The sequence below is a fragment of the Microtus oregoni genome, unplaced genomic scaffold, assembly GCF_018167655.1.
Source record: "Microtus oregoni isolate MIOR12 unplaced genomic scaffold, Mior012 000077F_ref0000221, whole genome shotgun sequence".
NCBI lineage: Eukaryota > Metazoa > Chordata > Mammalia > Rodentia > Cricetidae > Microtus > Microtus oregoni.
The window spans coordinates 5,702,246-5,717,468 of NW_024544029.1; the positions used below are offsets into that span (position 1 = coordinate 5,702,246).

Genomic DNA, 15,223 nt, shown 5'->3' on the forward strand with positions numbered 1-15,223 from the left:
CCTTAATGCATAGTCATCAACTACTTTCTGTTGCTAGACATCCTCGCTCTGCAACACAGGCGGCCCAGACAACCATCCTATTTCAGACTTCTGGGCGCCAGGATGAAGGTCACGTGCCATCATGCCCTTTGTCTTTAGGACTTTTAACCAAATCTTTCTACCACTAGCCCTTATCACACTTATCAATACTTACATGAAATGCTTCGGAAGTTCTTTCATTTGATACTTTACTTGGGAAAAGGTACTGTCAAAGGGCATCACGCAGAGGAATGGAGCTTGAGAAAGAATCTGAGGGCGTGATGGCCAAACGATACGGCTCCTCAGAATCTCCACAGCTCCTCATGGCCCAAGTGCAGGAACAGAGGCGGGTCTTGCAGAGACTGTGAGAAGGCCGAGCCTTCTAGGATGCTTGCTATTGCCCTTTTCTTACGCGGGCGCGCGCGCGCGCGCGCGTGTGTGTGTGTGTGTGTGTGTGTGTGTAGGGGGGCGGGGAGAGGTGAGCAGGAGCTCGTAGAGCGTGAAGATGGTGTCAGCTCCCCAGGAGCAGAAGTTACAGCCAACTATGAGCCACAGCTCAAAGTGGTCTTCAGATGACTCCCCACCCGCCACCCATGTCTCAAAAAACAAGGGAAAACTTCCAGTTGTTGCAAAAAACAAACCACAGCAGCTCCTGGAGAATTTGGACACCACCTCCTCTCTTCTCCAGCCATTTCTCTCCATGAGGAAACTCAGGTCCACTAAATTGAGATGGCCTAATGCTAGCCCAAGCCAGGCCTCATTCGCTCCCTGCTTTTTACACAGGCCACGGCTCTGCATAGAACTCACCCTGACAGCACCAGGAACTTCCCTGCAGTTGAACTTAGACCACACTTCTGGGTGATTCTTAAATCAAATTGCTGCAATCCCTAGTCAGAGAGAGTTAGAGTGAGCCAGAGAGGCGACGACAGGGTTGGAGGCAGACACAGGAGCCACGCCTCCCGCAACTTCAAACCGCAGCTAGGGCGACGCTAGCGCTCACGAGTCGCAACGCCAGGAGCGAGCACGCAGGCCCCACGGCCGCTCGGGAGGCGGGAGGCGTACGCGGCGCCGCAGCCGGGGGCGGGGCCGGGCGGAGTTCTGAGCCGGACCTGGGCGGGGCCGCAGAGCCGTAGGTACCGCAGCCCAGACCCGACAGGTGCGCTGGGTAGAGCGCAGGGACCGTGACCGTGCAACGCCGAGCGCCGACGGCTTTCTGGTCTGGTAAGAGCCTCCTCTCCCGTCATCCCCGGAGCCTGGGTATGCTCGGAGTCTCGGGCTGCGCTCCGCGTTCTCTCCGCGCCTTTGAGGCGGACTGTATGTAGCAGGAGCGGGAACCTCTCCCCTTGGGGTCGGCAATGGAGGAGCCCCCCACCCTCCGCTCGCCCTTTTGGGAAGTGCGCGGGCTTGAGCCTTCGCTGCCCCGGCCCATGGTCTCCCACGGGATGGAGAGAAAGTGGCAGTTCATCAAAAGTCAAAACTCTTTCTCGGGGAGATAATCCGGCAACTCTTTCCTTCTTCCATGCAGCCGTTCCCTCTCCAGTTTTTCTCCCTTCCATTCCTCCAGATGAACTCTGATTAAGGCTTAATACCATTCCGAGAAGTGTGGAGAACATAGGAGACCCTCATTGCTTTCCTTTTCAAATCGCTCTCATGTACTTGAGCTGGGACCCGTTGCTCACTCACATCCTTACGTGTTAATATTAGGTAACTGTACACCTCTGGCCACACACACTAAAGCTTGAAGTTGTGGGTGCTAGGAGCGAACCATCTGGCACCCGTCCTAGCCTCCTTATTGGTGCTCCCAACAATGAGTTTAGCTGATCCTGGTGAGAGATACCGACCTACTATTGTCTTGCAACTAATTCCATCTTTCAAAAAATCTGCCTAATCCAATGGTTCTGTTGACTTTACAAGTTAGCCAAAGGCTCTGGGGTTATCGGTTTTTAGGACAAGTGCTCCTTGGAGGAGAGATCGTCTTTTGCACCTGAGTGGGTAAGTGGACTGACTACTTTTTATCTACATAGTTTCTGGTGCAGTATACATAATTCCAGTTGCATCTACTACTGGTCTTTCCGAGTTCTATGGATGAAGTGTGATCTTGTTTGGACAATCTTCAAAACGCTAGAAAGTTGGCAGAAGAGGGTTTTGTTTTGTTTCATTTTTTTCAAAAAACGACTCCTCCTCCTTTAAAAAGTTCCTGCTTGGCCTGGAACTGGCTGTATAGATAGACCAGGCCGACCAAGATGTGGCTGCCTCTGCTTCTCAAATGCTAAATGCTAAGGTTGAAGGCCTGCTGTTCCACCATCCCTGACCGTATAAATATGTGCCGTTTGTGTGTGGGATATGTGTGTGTGTGTGTGTGTGTGTGTGTGTGTGTGTGTATGAATACCAGCACAGCATGCCATGTGGGCCTGTGGAGGTCACAGCTTATAGGAGTTGGTTCTCTTCGTTCGGGTTGGAGGATCAAACTCGGGTCCTCAGACTTGTGCAGGAAATGTTTTCACCTGTTGAGCTGTCTTGCCAGCCTGCAATGGTTTTTTTTTTTCTTCCTTTCTTTTACCATTTTACATTTATTTATTGTGTATGTGCCATGGCATTTGTGTTGTGTGTAGGTCAGAGGACAACTGGGGGTCTGCTCTTTCCTTCCACCATGTGGGTTCAGGGCTTAAACTCAAGGTGTTAGGCTTTGTGGCAAGCACCTTTTACACGATGAGCCATCTTGTCGGCCTCTTTTTAAAGGTCTGCACACACATACCTTTGCATTGCTAGAATAACATAATATGGTGCTAAATTATGTTAGGAATTTTGGGGGGAACAAAACCCTTTTTCAATGAATTTTATGAAAGCTTTTCTGTAGATTCGAAGTTCCAAAGCCCCTACCCTAAAAGAGCCTACAATTAAATGAGTTAGACACGCCACTGATACATCTTACCATATTGGTGAAATCTTTTGCCGATATTGTTTTGGTATTTCTTCTCTCTCTGCCCCCCATTCCCAAACCCTGAGAACGTGCATACAAGAGAAGCGTTCCCGACTGCTATTTTACCACTCATATCAGTCAACTCTACGGCTTTTGAAAATGGGATTGGAGTCTGTTCAGTTCTCCGGAAATTCAGTATATAGCTGGTGGAGCTGTTGGGTGAAGAAAGTACTGTTATCAGGTAGTCCCTGACCCGTGGAGTCTCTGGGCTGAGACCGTGTGTTGGCATGGTTAGCAAAGCAGGGCCATTTTGTAAAAATTACCTCATTGTATGACTTTGTTTAACTTGATACATTCAGGCTTTGTTCCTGACTCTAGTTAAAGGTGGAGCCAAGTTTCAACCTAATAATTCTAGGAAGAGAAAGCTTCAGAAGTGAAAACAATTCTATTAGCAACGGAGACACTCTTCACTGCTTAGGTGCCCTTTAAATGCTCGACTCTGGGTGTAGCTCGGTGGTAGCGTGAGGTTAGTGTGTGTGAGAGCCTGTGTTCCATCCCCAGCACATGCACACACAGAATATGAAGGAGATCTTGTCTTAGGCCAGCTGAGGGAAGAGTGGAGCCTTTGAGGGCTCTTTAGAGTTTGATGATCTGATATCTGAAGTTTACGGCAGGGCTTTGAAAACTCTTCATTTGGGATTGGAGAGACGGCTCCGCAGTTATGAGCACTTCCAGAGGACCCGGGTTCAATTCCCACTACCCACATGGCAGCTCACAACTGTCTGTAAGTTCCAGGGAGTCTGGTGCCTTCACACTGACACACATGCAGGCAAAACACCAATGCACATAAAAGAATATTTTTAGAAAGAAGAAAATGTTTCATTTGACTGCAGGCTTTTTGTTGTTGTTTTGAGTTTTTTGGAGACTATGTCCCATGAAGCTCAGGCTAGCTTCTGATTGCTATGTAGCCTCAGAGGCTAGACTTGACCTCTTGAATTTCCTGCCTCCATCCTCCATGTGTTGGCATTGTAGGTGTGTACCGCCTACATACCTTCCCAGATATGACTACAGGCTTTTATTAATTTCCCAACCGTTTAACAGTACCGTAACATACAAAGGATGGCCATGATGTGGTGCCCTCCTATAGGTCTGTTTGTCAGCGTGTGTGCTAGTTGCTTCATTTGGCGATTTGAGCCGTGGCACTTAATGGGACTGTTTCTTTGACCCTGCTGTCTCATCTCCTTTGCTCCCTAGAAGGTGTTTTCTGATAGAAAGTTTTATAAAAGCATCAGGTTTATTTGCATGCATTATGTATTTGAATATCTACAAATGTTTATTAGAATGTTTTCAAATATAATTTTAATTTTTCTTTTTTCTTTATTTATTTTAGCGTTTTTGAGATAGGATTTCTCTGTGTAGCTTTGGAGCCTGTCCTGGAACTTGCTCTGTAGCCCAGGCTGGTCTAGAACTCACAGAGATCCACCTGCCTCAGCCTCCTGAGTGCTGGGATTAAGGCATGCACCACCACTGCCTAGCTAATTTTAATTTTTCTGAGGGTTTCACCAATCAACTATAATCAGGTATAGTTAACTTTAAAATTCTGTGCCAAAGGTTTATGAAACATACACACACATAGAATTGTTGAGTGAGGGAGATCACGAGGCATCTTCACTATGAATCACTACTGTACCACAAACTAGAGAAAAAAAAGTCATTATTTAAGTTGAAAGTGAAATTAATTTCCTTTTGTTTTAATTTTAAATTACGTTTATTTATGTGTGGTGTGTGTGTGTGTGTGTATGTGGTGTGTGTGTGTGCGCATGTGCATGTAGTATATGTGTGGTGTGTGTGTGTGCATAGTATGTGTGTGTGGGGTGTGCGTGTGGTGCATGTGTGTACATGTGTGTGATGTGTGTGGGGTGTGTGTGCACATGTGCTTGTATGGGCACATGTGTGCCATGGCATGCCTGGGGTATGAGATGACAGCTTGCAGGAATCCGCTGTCTCTTCCACGGTGCAGGTCCTGAGGATTGAACTCTGGTTATCAGGTGCTCTTCCCTGCCGAGCCATCATCCTGGGCACCAGTTCCCACGCTTTCCTCACTGCGTATTTCTACCAGAGAGACGACGTTCACTTAAATGAAATTTGCTTGTTCTACAGACAGAAAATGCTTAACTTTGTCCCTAAGATAATTTGTGCAAGAAGAGACTAGTTTTTAGAAGGTTGCTCTGTTCTTTAACTGTGCTTTTTACAGGAAGATAAAGCACCCCATTGTAGACTGTGCACAGTGACCTCATGATGTGGTTCAGTCCCTTAACACAGACTCTCCAGGTGTTTAGGAACAAATCAGTGGCTTTTAAGTAGTTTCCGCTCTATTGTTAGGAAGTCGAGGTTCTTGGTAAACGGCACTTTCGGCAGAATCGTTCTGATGTGTTTATTCTGTGGCTGGATGGAGACTCAAATGTATTTTAAAGGTTTATTATCATCTTTACTTATGTGTGTGTGGGCAGAGGGAGTCTGCTCGCAAGTTCAGGTGCCCACAGAGTTATCATCTTTACCTATGTGTGTGTGGGCAGGGGGAGTCTGCTCGCAAGTTCAGGTGCTCACAGAGGCCAGAGCATCAGATCGCCCTGGATCTGGAATTAGAGGTTTCAAGTTGCCTGATGTGGGCACTGGGAACTGATCTTGGGTCCTCCGTAAGAGCTAAAGTACTCTTCACCACTGAGCCTTCTCTCCAGCTCCGAGGCTCAGATGATCGCTTGAGTGAAGACTTCTTTTCACTGAAGAAGGTGGTCTGACCCACACGCTCTCATTAGCCAGCCTGTCAGGTGACCTCTTGTCACTTAAACGTTTTAGGGGCTGCTCTGTTCCTAGCATCCACACTGCATGTCTCCCAAGCCTCTGAAACTCCAGCTCCAGAGGCCCTGAGGCCTCTTCTAGAGGCGTCTGCACAAATGCTTGAGCTCCATAGACACACACACACACAAAGATAAGAGCTAATTAGTGATTTTTCAGTAACTGCGCATGTTCACTTGTAGGACATTAGTACAATAGCATGAAATTTACATCCTTTTGATTTTCTTCTCAAATTCGTTTGTTTCCTGAGACAGTCTCTCACTGTGTAGTCCTTACTAGCCTGGGACTCACTATGAAGACCAGGTTGTACTTGAACCTAGTAGTCCTCCTGCCTCTGCCTCCCTGTGCTGGGATTAAACAGTGGTCCTCGATCTGTGGGTCATAACCTCTTTGCAGGTTCAATGACCTTCACAGGAGTCACATTATCAAATATCCCACATATCAGATATTTACATTACAATTCATGGCATTAATAAAATTACAATTATGAAGTAGCAATGAAAATTTTATGGTTGGGGTTAGCACACCATCAGGAATTGCATTAAAGGGTCACAGCGTTAGGAAGGTTGGGAACCACTGAGTCAGGAGCCTGCTGTATCTTGCAGGTTGGCCTGGAACCCATGATCGTCCTGTCTTTTGCCTGGGATGCGAGACTATCATCATAATTGGAGAGCAAAGGCAGGAAGACTGCTAGGAGTTAGAGGCGAGCCTGAGCTATACAGTGAGTTCAGGACCAGCCTGTGCTCCAGGAGAGACCTGTCTGAAAAGAACCAGACTATTAAGAGTACTTAGGCAGAGAAGCTGCTTCCCCCCTCGCACCCACAAGGCAGTTCACAATGTCTCTAGCTCCAGTCCCAGGGCCTTCCTCATCTCATTCTGCCTGTGTGGGCGCCAGACACACATGTGGTGCACTTACATGCAAACAGAACACTTGCACACATAAAATAAAAATAAAAATTTTAAATAGAACCGAACAGTAAAGCTGGGCGTGGTGCTGTGTGGCTACGGTGCCCTCCGCAGGGCAGGTGGTGGGCAGAGGGAGCTGCCTGCCTTTTTCTTTCTTTTTTTTTAGGTTCCTTTTTAAATTGTTTTTATTGTGCTATATATTTTTATCCACTCCCTTGAGAACTGCTTTCTTAAAGGTGTCCTCTACTCCACAGTGCCCTGTGATCCCTTCCCCACACTGCACAGACATACATTTTTAAAAGGTATGAGTTGTATGTGCTATGTAAAAATAACATGTACCTCACTTGCAGCCTTTTGGTCAGGTAGTGTGGGACGGGTGTTACGTGTGTAGTGTGAAACGGGTGTTACGTGTGTAGTGAAGGACGGGTGATACATGTGTAGTGAGTAGTGTGAAACGGGTGTTATATGTATAGTGTGGGACTGGTGTTACATGTGCAGCGTGGGACGGGGGTTACGTGTGCAACGTGGGACGGGGGTTACATGTGTAGTGTTGGACGGGTGTTACATGTGTAGTGTGGGACGGGGGTTACGTGTGTAGTGTTGGACGGGTGTTACATGTGTAGTGTGGGACGGGGGTTACGTGTGCAGCGTGGGACGGGGGTTACGTGTGCAGCGTGGGACGGGGGTTACGTGTGCAGCGTGGGACGGGGGTTACGTGTGTAGTGTTGGACAGGTGTTACATGTGTAGTGTGGGACGGGGGTTACGTGTGCAGCGTGGGACGGGGGTTACGTGTGCAGCGTGGGATGGGGGTTACGTGTGCAGGGTGGGATGGGGGTTACATATGTAAAGGTGCACTGCTTCTCCCAAGGTGAAAATCCCAAGACTCTTGGAAGCGCCTTCTTGGACTCAGCTCCCTGGTTGGTGATAGCTGCCTACGTCTCCAGCCTGTACCAACACGAGGTTTAGAAAACAGTCAGTTCAGAAAGATTCACTCAGAGCACGAAGAAAGAGAACTCATTTGAACTGCTTCTCCAACTGTATAGGTCAAACTATTGATTATAGTAAGAATCTTCCCCTTGAGAAGGCCCCATGTTTCCACGTGCTCACGTGGATTGTAAGTTTAGAGTAAACAAAGATAGTTTTGTACTAACAATACATTGTTGGCGTAGCTTCAGAGCAGCCCCTCCCCCCGTGGTGGAGCATCTGCATCATCTAAGTCAGGCACCCTGCAGCTCAGTGATGCTATATAGTTCAAGTCCATATCCCTGTGGATGACCAGTGTCTAAGTGGTTATTAGGTGTGGTATACATGCATTGTTTTATTTGCGGATACATGGGTTAGTAAATATTTTTTAAAAAGAACCTAAAACTAAAAGCTGGCATGGTAGTATATGGCTGCAATCCTAGCAACACAGGGTGGAGGGTGGACAGAAATTCAAGGCCATCCTTGGCTACGCGTCAGAGTTTGAGGCCAACCTGGGAAGTACGATACACTTTCACTATGAAAAAGAAAAACAGGCCAGGCGGAAGTGGCACACGCCTTTAATCCCAGCACTTGGGAGGCAGAGGCAGGCGGATCTCTGTGAGTTCAAGACCAGCCTGGTCTACAGGGCTAGCTCCAGGACAGGCTCCAAAGCAACAGAGAAACCCTGTCTTGAAAAGCCAAAAAAAAAAAAAAAAAAAAAAAGGAAAAAAAAAGAACCAGAAGCAGCAAATATACAAATATACTTCTGATAGTAAGTGTAGAGTGTTTACGTATTTTGTAACACGGCTCATGGTATGGACATTTTATAGTCCCTCAAACACACTCTGTTTTGTACACAGAAGGATCGCCAATTTTGTTTCATTTCTTTACTGATAAACTAATGATATTGAGATATTGAGATGCTTTTGTTTTGTAGTTCCATAAACTTTTCCTGTGTAAGGAAATGCTGGGGCTCAGGACTAGGGTCTTGAGCATGCTAGGCAGCTGCACCCTGTCCCCATATATCCTTAAAAGTCTGAAATTTGAACCTGTCTGTCCAGACATAATAAATATCCTATGATTTTTCTCTAGTGCCCTGCCACTGTCTTCCTTGCTGCCACTTAGCAGCAGAAGATAATAATACTAACAATTAAAAAAATAAGATTTTTTTTTGAGCCAGGGCCTTGTGTAGCCAGGCTGGCTTTGAACTCCTGATTCTCATGCCCCCACTTCCCAAGGTGTACTTCAGCCCTGTGCCAAGCTAGGCTTTGGTGGTGTGGATTTGTACTCCCAACTCCTCTAGACACTGAGGCAAGAGGATTGCAAGTTCAACGTCATCCTGAGCCACAAAGTGATACAAGGCCAGCCTGGGCAGTTGAGAAGAAGTCTCAGGATGATAAGGAAACAGAGCTGGTGACATAGCTGAGCAGGTAAAAGTGCTTTTTCTATTCAAGCTTGCTTCAGTTAGGGTCACTGTTGCTGTGATGAAGCACCATGACCTAAAGGCAAGCTGGGGAGGAAAGGGTTTATTTGGGTTACACCTCCATATCTTAGCCCATCACTGAAGAAAGTCAGGACAGGAACTCAAACAGGGCAGGAACCTGGAGGCAAGAGCTGATGCAGGAGCCATGGAGTGGTACTGCTTACTGGCTTGCTCTCCACGGCTTGCTCAGCCTGCTTCTTCCTTCCTTCCTTCCTATTTATTTATTTTGGTTTTTCAAGACAGAGTTTCTCTGTGTAGCCCCAGATGTCCTGAAACTCACTCTGTAGACCAGGCTGACCTTGAACTCACAGAGATCTGCCTCCCTCTGCCTTCCAAGTGCTGGAATTAAAGATATATACCACCATTGCCTGTCTTCGGCCTGCTTATAGACTGCAGGACCACCAGTTCAGAGGTGGCTCTGCCCACAATGGGCTGGGCCTTCCATCTACGTCAATCACTTATTAAGAACATGCCCTACAGGCTTGCCTACAGCCTGATCTTAAGGAGGCGGTTTTTTTTTTTTTTTTTTTTTTTTTCCGTTTTTCTCAAATGAAGCTCTCTGCTGACTCTAGCTTGTGTCAGGCTGACATAAAACTAGAAACTAGCAAGCTCAGTCCTGATGCTGGGGGGTGCGCAGGCGGACAGGGATGACCTGATGCTGGGGGGGGTGGGCCGCGGGCAGACAGGGATGACCTGATGCTGGGGGGGGCGGCATGGGCAGACAGGGATGGAACTGACTCCTGCTGGAACACACTTGCCTGCACCCACATCACCTCTGACCTCCACACATGTGCCATGACATGACTCATCCATCCACACTCATGTGTACACACACGCACATTAATACATTTTTTTTGTAGAAACTGAAAGGAAGTCAGGAATGGTGGTGCCCGGCTTTAATCCCAGCACTCCAAAGTTCAAGGCCAACCAGGACTGTGCAGAGGGGCCACTGGTCTGGGAGTCGGGCTCAGTGGTCAGCCTTTGCCTAGCATTTGTGGCATGGTAGGTCTCACTCCCAGCACCCACCCCCACCAAGATATTCCTTACCCAGTTTTCAGGGAGGTTGCATGTTTTAAACTGCTTTGCATAAAGATTAATAAGCATTGTTTTCTGCTGGGGTGTGAGTGCCCAGCGTTTGCATCTTTGGAAACACTGGTTGAAAGTTACTCTGAGGTTTTCTGATCTGATAAGCACAGTTAGCTTAATTTGTATTTATTTACTCACTTTTTGTTATTGTTCCCACTCTGTAGCGCAGGCTAGCCTTGAATGGAGTGGCCTTGGCTGCTGGGGCCCCAGGCTCTATCATCCTGGCCTGTTTGTGTTCCTTAGTTTCTTGTCAGGCTGGACGTTTGTCACGCACATTTCCATTTGATTTCCAATGACTTGCCTTTTGGTCAACCTCTTTTTTTTTTTTTGAGAGGGTTTCTCTGTGTTGTCCTGAGAACTCGCTTTGCAGACCAGATTGACCTCAAACTCACAGAGATTGTCTTACCTCTGCCTCTGCCTCCAGAGTGCTGGGATTAAAGGTGTGCATCACCACCGCCCAGCTTTTATTTGGTCTTTTGTTTGCTTTCGTTTATTTGGAATGTTGAGGTCTTGGGGAAAAAGATGGACTTTCCAACCAGAGTGAACGAGTGGCTTAAAAAGTGGCAAGTGGCCAGGGCCGCACTTGGAAGTAGAGGCAGGTGGATCTCGCCGAGTCTGAGGCCAGCCTGGTCTTCCACGACAGCCAGGGCTACATGGAGAAACCCTTCTCAAAAACAGACAAGGAAGGAAGGAAGGAAGGAAGGAAGGAAGGAAGGAAGGAAGGTGGCAGGGTTAGCTAAAGTTGTGGTATAATACTTGTTCTATGGGGGCAGAACTGCTGATCCATGAAGTGGCACTACCCCGAGGAAAGATTCTTAGGAAGCCCAGCCAAGTATTGTCACAGCCAGGTAGGGGAGCTTGGACAAGTCACTCATTGACTCAGAGTCTCTGTGGGACAGAAGGGTTGGGCTCTTGATCCCAAAGTCCACTCTGTAGAGCTGTGGTTACCAAGCCGCTCTGAAGTTACTTCTGGCCCCATTGCTACCCGGCTTCCTAAGATCAGCGGCAGTAAAGGCCGTTCCCACTGGACTGGCAATGGAACCCTGAGATAAGCATTGTAGCCCTTTAATTCTCAGGACGATAGAAGTTAAAATAAAAATGGGTGCAGCTCCTTAGGTACTCCCCTAGACCGAGCCTCAGGAACCTCATAAACTAAGTTAGAAGAAGCCTGCTGGCTTAGCGCACAAATCCTGTCATGGCTGGCGGCTCCGAACTAGGTCTCACCCTCAAAAGAGGATTTATCTGCCATGTCAAGCTATTAGACAAGATCTGCCGTTCTTAGTATTTTCTTTGGGATTTGGAGAAGCTCATTTTTAGAATGCTTACTCTTGAGCTCAGCCTGCTTGTTTTTGCCTGAAACACTGTGTCTGACTAAGGAGAAGGGGTTCCTGCGTCCAAGGACAGTCAGGGTCGTAAGAAGAACTTATCTCAAAATATAAAGTAGACACTTAAAAAGGATAGGATTCATTTTTATTTCCCTCTTAATTTTAATTTAAATCTTTCCCCTTTAATTTTAATTTTTGAGAGTCCATTTTGTTTTGTCGTTTGTGTATGTGCACAAGTGTCCTACGGTGCGTGGAGGTCAGAGGACTGCTTTCAAAAGTCAGTTCTCTTCTACTTTGGGATTCTGGGATTCGATCAGGCCTGTGTGGCAGGCACTTTCTTCCGCTGAGCCATCTCTCCGGTCTTAGGTTTTTATTTTTTTTATGTGAATATATGTGTGTCTGTGAATGTGCCCTAGGAAGTGTGAGAGGTGTCAGCTACCTGAAGCTGGAGTTCCAGACAGTTGAGAGCTGCCTACCTAGTGTTGGTGCTGGGAACTGAATTCTGGTCCTCTGCGAGAGCAACATGTGCTCTAACCACTGAGCCATCTCTTCAGCCCCCAAGTTGGTTTTCCTCAGACAAGATCTTACTGTGTATCCCATTGTCCCCAGTGTGTAGCCCAGCAGTGATCATGGCATTCATCAGTCTCTTAACAGGTTGATTGATTGATTGATTGATGATTGATTGATGATTGATTTTTTGCCAACACCATTGAATAATCCTTGGAGCTGGCTTCAGACTTTGGGACCAGCAGAGCTGTCATAACAACAAACAGAAGGTCAAGAGCTTGGATTTTCAAAGTACGGGTTCCCCAGCTTACCCGCTCGCAAGCTGCCTGGGCGTGGGGGAAGGTAGACTGCCCAGTGCCACCTGTCCTCTCTGGGGACCGAGATGGGAGTGTGAAACTTAACTGCGCCTGAGGAGCCGCGTACACGCTTCAGGGAGCCAGTACCCAAGGAATGCTCTAAATTTCAGTGTGCATCCTTCAAGATGCCCCCACATATTTTTCCAGGCTTATCTCTCGACACTACCCTCCCTCCTGGCACCGCAGCAGAAGTGATTCACTGTTTCCTGGACCCGCCCGGTTCTCTTCCTGCCTCCGAGCCTTTGCTCAGGCAGTTCCCACAGCCTCCAACTAACCCCCACCCCATTCCTGATGAACCCCTGTTTCTTAAGAACCCAAATTAGATGTGACCTCTTAAAATACAGGAAAAGCGTATTCTGGTATTGAGCTTTGAAATCAGTGGCTCCCTCTCCAGCCTTCATTTATTGCATTTTTATTTTATTTCTTGCCTCTATACTTGCTGGATTATTGCTTCCTTGTAAGATTACAAGCACTATGTGCAGGAGTCTCTATCACTGTGTCTATAATGCATATAGCAATCAAATCCTCATCGTATATGAAATATATCTGATCTTGCGTCCACAGTGTTATATAGCAATTAAAGTCCTTTCCAGCTGCCTGTGAGTCCGTGTTTAATCCGGCTGCCATTGTCTCGCACTCCATCCCCACTCACTCCCCAGCAGATCCACTCCTGCCCCAGGGCCTTTGCGTTTGTTCTTTCCTTTGCCCGGAACATTCTCATCACCTCTTCCCCTGGCTGGCTGCCTGTATCCTCCCCCTCATTCTGCATTCCCGTCAAACGTCAGTCATTGGGAGACTTTCCCGAGCCACTCCGAAGCGACTGCCCCCTTGCCATCTCTACCCGGGTTCCTCTTGTGCTTTCCTGCACCAATCACATCCTTTATTTGTTCCAGTTCCCCAACAGAATGGACGTCTCACAAGGGAGACCTTGCCTATCGATCGATCGATCGATCGTTGTTAACTTTTAGCCGCAGACCCTGCCCAATGATTGTGAGAGCTCGGTAGATGTTTGCTGAGTGAATGAGCATTGAAGAAAGACTTCTCGTTTTCACAAAGTCTTGTTTGGGTCTGCAGCCCCAAAGGTGTGCTGTTATCTTCCCAGTGGACAACAGTCTGAGCAGCTCCGTGTGGGTTCACATCAGGTAGCAATCTCTGAGGGTTTCTGTAGGACAAAGGCCTGGGCATGGAGGCAGCTGGGGTTCGGTTCCCTCGGGGTGCAGATTTCCAGGGTGATCCCAGGACCCAGCCCCCGCTTCGCTGCCGCTGCCACTGGGAGTCTGCAGAGTGAGCACGGCTAGAGAACATGGTTCTCTCGGCTCTCGTTACCCTTTCATCCCCCCTTTGTTTGTTTATTTCGTTTTTTGAGACAGGGTTTCTCTGTCCTGGAACTCCCTCTGAAGACACTACTGGCCTCAAACTTGGAGATCTGCCCATTTTTGCCTCCTGAATGCCGGGATTGAAGGTATACAGCACTACCACCTGGCTCTCCCGTTACCCTTTAAAACCTGGCATCTAACTGGTAAACACCTCAGTAACCAGCAGGCTTCTGTCCTCTGGGGTGTAGGAAGGAGGACAGCAGGCCTCTTCTGTCCAGACCCCTCCACGAATGGTGAAATTATGTTCCTTCTGCTTACTCTATGTCTTGAAATGAGACTGATTAGAAATACTTTTCAATGGCTGGGCAGTGGTGGCACAGACCTTTAATCCCAGTACTTGGGTCGCAGAGGCAGGCGGATCTCTGTGAGTTTGAGGCCAGTGTGGTCCAAAGAGTGAGTTCTGAGACAGCCAGAGATACACAAAGATACTGTCTTGAAAAAAATAAAATTAAATAAATAAAAACAGAGACACAAGTTGACTTCTCCGTGTCAACTGAAAGACATGCCTATCAGCATTAAGAGACAAACATTAAAATTCAATTAAAACATTGATATTAGGGGGGCTGGAGAGATGGCTCAGCGGTTAAGAGCATTGCCTGCTCTTCCAAAGGTCCTGAGTTCAATTCCCAGCAACCACATGGTGGCTCACAACCATCTGTAATGAGGTCTGGTGCCCCCTTCTGGCCTTCAGGCATATATTGTATACATAATAAATAAATAGATTAAAAAAAAAACCATTGATATTAGGGTGTTAGAGTGAGGGCTCCAAGGTTGAGAGCACTGGCCATTCTTCCTGAGGTCCTGAGTTCAATTCCCAGCAACCACATGGTGGCTCACAACCAACTAAAATAATAGGATCTGGTGCCCTCTTCTGGACAGCAGGGATACATGCAGGTAGGTGTATATACACTATACATAACTGATAAATAAATCTTTAAAAAGAAAACCATTGATGTTGATGCTAAATGTAGCTCAGTCCTGTGCCTTCAGGACTTGAGAGATATAGACAAAAGAGGATCAGGAATTTAATCCCAGCACTCGGGAGACAGAGGATTAGAGGTGTGCACTGCCACCGCCGGCTTCCATTCTTATCCGAATCAGCTACATTTTCTTCCGTTTTCATCTTAAATTTGAAATTATTGATAGAATCTATTTTTCTGGCAATTTCTCTTACTATATGTTTTTTTAAAAAGCCCTGTTGTGTGATGTTTTACTCTTTTGGACTCTTGGGGGCTGACCACCCAACTTCCAAAGAAATCAGACACGGAAGCTTGTTCTTAGTTATGAATGATCTGCCTTAGCTAGTCTTGTTTCTCTTCAGCTTTTCTAATTTAAATTATCCCGACTACCTTTTCCCTCTGGGCTTTTTCCTTTTCTTCTGTACATCTTACTTTCACTCTGACTCCCTTGCTGGCTGGGTGGCTGG

At 47.2% G+C, this 15,223-nt stretch overlaps 1 protein-coding gene across 2 annotated transcripts in view; it reads left to right on the forward strand.

Annotated features, from left to right (window-relative positions):
• The first annotated feature begins 1,108 nt into the window (after nucleotides 1–1,108).
• Lima1 (LIM domain and actin binding 1) overlaps nucleotides 1,109–15,223 on the forward strand; it is a 114,963-nt gene continuing 100,848 nt past the window's right edge. Inside the window, exon 1 of one of the 2 annotated variants that reach the window (XM_041642497.1) lies at nucleotides 1,109–1,239. The gene's annotated coding sequence lies outside the window, so the exon portion shown is untranslated. The remainder of the gene's footprint in view (nucleotides 1,240–15,223) is intronic. The other variant, XM_041642498.1, reaches the window with a different exon arrangement.